Raw genomic sequence first — 7,266 nt, 5'->3', positions numbered from 1 at the left:
GATAAAACACTTAGTAAAACAATGGCAGAATAAGAACAATAAAACAAAAGCACAAGATAAAATTAACAAACAGTGGATTCACAGTGAATATGCAGATTTGAACAGATGAGTTTTGAGTTGGGATTTAAACTGGGGGAGAGAACCAATGTTTCTTATTTCTGGGGGCAGATAGTTCCACAGCCTGGGAGCAGAGCAGCTGAAAGCTCTGCTTCCCATGGTGGTGAGGCGGAAGGAAGGTACAGCAAGCTGGATAGAAGAACAGATAGTGGTTAACAGGTCAGAAAGGTAAGGAGGAGCGAGGTTATGAATCGCCTTGAAGGTGAGAAGTAGAAGTTTGAATATTATCAGGAATTTCACAGGGAGCCAGTGAAGTTCCTGAAGAACAGGGGTGATGTGCTGGTAGGAGGGAGTTCTGGTGATGATGCGAGCAGCAGAGTTCTGAACCAGTTGAAGCTTATGGAGGGATTTTTGGGGGAGACCATGCAGAAGAGAATTGCAGTAGTCAATACGGGAGGTAACAACACTGGGGACAAGAATGGACGTAGACTGGGTGGAAAGAGAAGGAAGCAATCTGTTAATGTTACGTAGATGGAAGTAGGCAGAACGGGTGAGATTATTGATGTGAGATTTACAGGAAAGTGAACTGTCTAGGATGACACCAAGGCTCTTAAATCAGCATCATAACAATACTGATAAAGAGATCTACTTCTTCACCATGGGTGGCTTGTGTTAGCAAGAAGAGAAAATAAGTTTTAAGCTTAAGGATTTGCTGCAGCCAGCAGCAAAGGCAAAAAAAAATAAATAAAAAATCTTTCTTGCTATTAAGCAAGAGAGAATTGGTTTCCTCCACCCTAATGAGAATTCATCCTGTGAGATAGATGAGTCAGTCTCGAAACACAATTCCATACTTGCTATAATGAGATCATATTTGAGGAATTGGGTGTGCGGCTTTCAAGCAGGAAGAAAAAGTCAAGGGTTTGAGCTAGACTTCACCTTATCTTATGAAATTTTCACTTTTCAACTCATAATAAAATCTCTGAGTATTAACATTCACAGTACGCACATGTCAAACAAGGTGCTGTAAGGAAAAGGAATAACAGGCAGGAAGAAAAAAACAGAGAGAGAACCTTGCTTTTCTTCACCCAGTTCTACTGAGGTAGAGATTTTAAAGCGTGTGTGGCTAGGATCTGGTCAAGTAATAAAAAAAAAAGGCCACACAAAACAAAACTGAAAAATGGACTGGAAAGTTATGGAAGCTGCCACTTAGAGGAAACTTAGAAACCTAAGACTGCAAGCCTACGCAGGTTATTTTGGATCAGAGAAAGGAAAGTTACAAATCATGTAGGAGTTCAAATAAAGTCAGAGTCACTTTAGTTTTTGGGGGAAGTGTTCGGTTAGGTTGTGTATCATATAGAAAAGGATTTGGGAAAACCTTCTAAAAAATAAGGCATGGACAAAAGACTGATATCTGTCTACACAACCGCCTCTCCTATACTTTGACCTGCTGATGGTGTGAAGGTGAGGCTAACATCCACAGTTTTAAGATTTTAAAAATGTTGTGTTATAGTAGATACCAATAACAGTGCGAGCTGATTCAATTTTGGTAAAATGGGTCAAAGTCAGGGTCACACCATATGTGAAAATCAGTAAAAACAACTTTTTATCGATCGCCTTCGAACTTTACAGCAATATACTAGGCCTTAGGGGACATGCTATGTTAATTAAAAGAATTTAACCATGACCTTCATTGTTAGAGCCCAAGGTCAAAGTTGATCTTGAAAATAATTTCAAGAATCCATATCGAGTGTAATATATGATATATAAGGGCAAGGAGAGAACACACGTTTTCTTTTTTCAGTTTGACGCGCTACGACATCACAAACATGCCAAAGTTCTTGAAATAATCACACACTGCATGACTATGTCCTAAAAGCTAACGTTTTTACAGCTTATAGAAGCCAAAGATTTCAGGCAATTCGGCTCCAATCATATAATAATATGAAAGATAATAAAAATACATAATTTTAGCAATACTTCAAGGTCATAGGTCAAAGGTCAGACATCACTGTGTTGATGTCAACCTTATGATGCATCTGCCTGTTGGTGATTTTAACAGCAACGATTCTTTTTTGAACATCTTGGATCTGATCGAAACACCTCTGATGAGGTTTCCAGTGACGACTGTGGCACATCAGACTGATTTCACTGTCTGTGTAACATGCACTGTGACTTTGTGCTTTCAAGAGGAAGGTTTTGTAAGCGCTGGATTACAAGGTAAAGGTTGAGGCTCGGTTGAGGATGAGATGAACATGATCAGAGTTTGTTAACTCTGGCATGATCACGATGGAGAACACAGAATGATCAAGCTGACAGCTCATCAGCTAACTCAGCATCTAACAGAGTTGATGAATGAGTTGCTCCCCGAACCGGCACACCATTTAAATCTCGCTCTTTCCATCTGTCATTGCTTCCATCTTCTGATTAGCACCTCATTCTCTTATAATTACCCTTCCTGTACGAAAGTGGCACTTATTAGAGGTGGAAAATTTTGCTGGGACGGATTCTTGTTCCAACCTGTGTTGATGTTCAGGAATTTTGAACTGGAGTTTCGTAACTAAATATTTAAAAGTAAGTTTAGGCTCTCTGTAGTGAATTGATCTAACTGTGTCTGGTGGACTGATGGAATATTTGAATAGTTAGAATCATCATAAAGCTGGTAAAGGGGGAAAGGTTCAATCTACTTTGAAAACATCTACTATTTGTGTGCTTTTATGATAAGACAGTATTTTCCACAGGCCAGCTGACTCCCTAGATCTGCCTAAATATGATGAAACCAGGAAAAGGTTATAGGAATTACAAGGGACTTTTTACACACCTGTTGAGGTGGGATGATTACACCTTTATGATTCCTTTGAGCAGAATACAATTTGATGACTTCACCAAATTTCCAGAATATAGCAGTGAGTGGGCAGGGATGCAGAACATTTACTGTGGAGCATCAGACATAGTATGAGACACCTGAAGTGTGAGATGGTGTTTCATTAAGGTTACCAGCAGTATAGGATTAAAGAGGAGCTAATGTGCTTGCCTTTTGAGAATAAAATGCCAGAATGTTTCGGATCAAGATAAAAGATGCTACAATCATATTTTTAGTGAAATAAATAAATAATTTGACCATTTTGCTTACATTTACATTTTAGTATTGAGCTTTTTGCATCGAAGCAGCCAGGATTTCTGGTCATTTTTAGAGTGGTCTTAAGCAACAGCTTTTAAAGGCTTTTTAAAGGTATTTCAAAGCTTTTCTTTAGACATTGGCTGCTTTTCCACTCATTTTCAGTCCAGTCTTTGTACCTGACCATTTTCAGAAGAAGAGTATTTTTTGTTTGTTTGTTAATCCACTGAACACTGACCTATATCTCAATAAAGCATAAAAAAGGGCACCCAATGAATGAATGAACCAGTTTTGCACATAACAGGCAAGTTAGCAAAGAGACTATTTTTAATTGCATCTTTATGTACTTTGTTAGTAATTGTTAGTAATAGTTGCATCCTGTTTCTTTAGTTGAAACCATGAATAAAATGACCAAAATAACACATTTTGAAAGGCATAAAATTGTATTTGTCACCAACAACTGCAGTCGATCCATCTACTATTCTCTGAAGCTTCATCAGAAATGATCTCAGTGGAAGGGTGGCAAAGACTGAACTATGCTAATTTATAAAAGAGCTAAACTGAAAGACAGTGGGAGCAGATCTGATGGTACCATGAACCCAAATTTGAATTCTTTTGTTCAAATCAACCGATATATATGTTTGGAGGTCAATCGAGATGTAAAACAGTGAACCACGGTGCTGGCTCTGACATCATTTGGGGTGCATTTCAGTCATTGGCGTGCACCACTGAGGAACATAGTAAAATACCATCAGATTTTCATTCAATCCAGGTCATGGATTGACCTCTCTGGAATCCAAGCAGTGTTACTGAAGCAGTGTGGGATCACTGGAACAAAAGACTGACGACTACTCAAACAGTTTACATGAAAACTTGCCTAAGATAGTAGAAGAATAAATGGGGTCATACTGCACATACTGCACTCCTGGATCTATTCCCCACTGAGGGGTGGTTCAAGACATTTTACAGTACAGTACTGTACAACTAACTAACAGTACAGTGACTCAGTGGTTGGCACTGATGTCTTACAGTAAGAAGATCCTTGGTTTAAATCCTCTCAGTGGCTGGGGCCTTTCTATGTGGAGTTAATGTGTACTCCTGGTGTCCACATGGGTTCTGTCCAGATAATCTGGGTTCCTCCTACAGTCCAAAGACATGCCTGTTAGGTTAATTGGTAATTCTTATAATCGGTAATTGGCTTTATACTTAGACTGGCTTTAGATGAATAATCTTGTCCTGTGTGCTTTGACATCTGGGATAGGCTCCAGTGCCCCTGCCACCCTGAATTGGATAAGCGGTTAAGAAAATAAATGGATGTTTGTTTTCATGTTTTTAAGAAAACTATCATCAATGGGCACTTGTTAGCAGCTTACAGTTGATAAAAGATAGGCTTAGGAGCGAGGGAACATGGCTTTTATTCTGTAGTCTAGGAATAAAATAAGTATTAACATAGAATTTTTTAAACATGATGGCTGTCTTTGTTTTCCCATTCAAACTCGTTTGGTTTGTATTTTCACTATGTTTAAGGAAGAGAGCAGAATAGAGACTGTTTACAAACAGACCACCTCAATCAAACCTGGAAGAGCTTAAAAATCAATTTTACAGCCTGACAGTGTTGGCGTTTGTTATTTGTTGCTGTGTTTGTAAGTGGCTGGTAGCTTTGGCTCAGTGTAGCTGGCGGTATTGGTTGTTATTAGCTGGCTGCTAAGTTTCCCATGATGATTGCTACAGTGTTTCCACAAATCCTATACATCAAATGACTGCCAAACTGAATAACATATGAGATAGCACATTACTAGAATCTGCTATATCTGAAAATGAAGACCCGAGGGAATAAGGATGCAACCAAGACGACAAGAAAGAAAAAAAATCGTCTAGAAGGAAATAGCAGGACACGGCGATAAAAAAAAAGCTGCAGAGAAAACTCACCTCGGAGCTGCTGCTCCCTGTCATCTTTGAGACGAGAGTGCGAAACCTTAAAGGGTGCTGATTAAAAGCTCGGCTTCTTTATTGGCACACAGTCATATTACCAGGTGTTTGGATGTTTGCACTTTAACACTGCCATTTTTGAAGTAATTATCACGGTCCATTCTCTGCCTAATCATTAACTGCTGGCAGCCTCTTTCATTCATAACAAAGAAAGGTTATATATAATTGAAGCTTGTTTTAACATGTTTTCTACACTCTGTGTGTACTAGCTTTGCCTGCGTGCAGCCTGTGTACATAGGGGAATTAAACAGAGCTTTAAATTGCCCTGCAGAGTATTGATAATGACCACTTTCTCTTCAAGACATTTTCTGGTACTGATCACTTTTACCAGAAAATAATTGGATTTGCCCCCCCATTTTTGCCACCTAAATAAGGATTACATATAAGACTATGATTAAAAATAAATGTATTAAATGGAATCTATCTATCTATCTATCTATCTATCTAAAATATATATATATATTTTTTTTCAGTCACATGTAGCGTATACCATTGCAGTGGTGAATGCTCATATTAAACATGAGTCACATTTTCAAGTAATCCCTATGAGCCCAAAGCTCTAGCTTCAAAGTGCTCTAAACTCTCCGGTTCAGCTTTTTCTTCTCTTGGCTCAAATAACAGACAGACAATATATTTAATATGGTCATCTCAGACACACAGCTCAGACTTAAAGCAAATACTGTGTTTGCAAACTGCAGCTAGTCAGAAGTAAGAGGGCATAAACAGAGGTGAAAGGAGTTGGAAATTATTAAAATAGTTCCCCGTCTAAATTTAACAGTCACATGTCTTTCACACACACTCTCACACACACATATTTTCACCGAACATATGTTGTGAAATATCTCTGCGCATATGCTAACCGCTAAATGGCATTCTGACAGTCTCAAGTAGACTGTCAGACAAAAAAAAAGAGAGACAGAGATGGCAGTAATACTAATAAGGAGACAGATTCAGTATGTGTGTAGTTGTCCCATAAAACAAGCTTGATAACAATGAGCTATGGAGGAAAACATCTGGTTGCTCTGATGCCTGGTGTTGCATGGAAGTGGGTTTTTTTTTTCCAGCCACGTAGTTTTCTGTTTGTTGCGCAATTTTGAACACTGAACAAAACTGCCTGTGAAAACTGGATTTTGTTTCCCAAAAGGTATTGTAACCGCAGCTTCAACAATGAATCATTCACAGTCTAACGCAGCCAAAGAACTGACTTGAACCCGAGCCCTTGTCCCACCCTGTATACAGCTTGCATCCCTCTGCTGTGTCCTGTGGACCCAGGGAGTGAAGAGGAATCGCTGGTAATATGCAAACCAAAATCTAAGTCTTTTTCGGACATCACAAACAAATTCAGGTCCACGCACTTATTTGTTCGGGACAAACATGTATATAGGACTTGAATACAAACATCAGAATGAGAAAAAAAAAAAAGCAAAACACAAATTTCACCCATTACTCTAGGTGCAGTGTGGTCTCTGTTTCAAAAGGGGAAATATTAATCACATTTATTTCCAATTGGAGCATGAGGCAGAACAGATGGCAAGAATGAAATGAGATTTTGCAGGCTGCTCTTGCATTGCTTCACGGAGACTGTGGCAAACTGGAGAGGGGAAGACTTTCTCTCAGTATACTGGCCCGATCATAGCAAACAGACATAGATTAATTGAGTTGGAAACCATTGATGTTAAATTAAAATTTTACAAAAGTAACTTTTAAGCATTACTTCAAACAACCCCAGAAGATGCTCAGAATGCAAAGCAAGTCAAGAACTGCACAAAACTGCTTAAGCTTGTTTTATCAGTGACTCAGTTGGTATCTAAAACATCACATTTTGGTCATCAAGTGTGCAGGTGGACTAAGCTGAGAGGCTTAATGCAATCACTGCTAATCCCTTTAATCTGGAACTTTTTTCTTTTTCTTTTGGAATAAACTTCATTACCCAGTCAGGACTATGACTCCCATAAGCCTCTTTTTTATTGACATTAGGGTCATGTGTAACTCTTGCATTTACTTACCAGTGTATTATCCATTTTTCCACTAGCTGACATGCTGGGCATCATCAGTTATTTACAGTTCTGCTAAAGTTACCGAAATACAAAAGAAGTCGAATCATA

The sequence above is a fragment of the Neolamprologus brichardi genome, chromosome 16 (genome assembly GCF_056152115.1).
Source record: "Neolamprologus brichardi isolate AB-2024 chromosome 16, ASM5615211v1, whole genome shotgun sequence".
Taxonomy (NCBI): Eukaryota; Metazoa; Chordata; class Actinopteri; order Cichliformes; family Cichlidae; genus Neolamprologus; species Neolamprologus brichardi.
Note: the sequence above shows the minus strand (reverse complement) of the source record.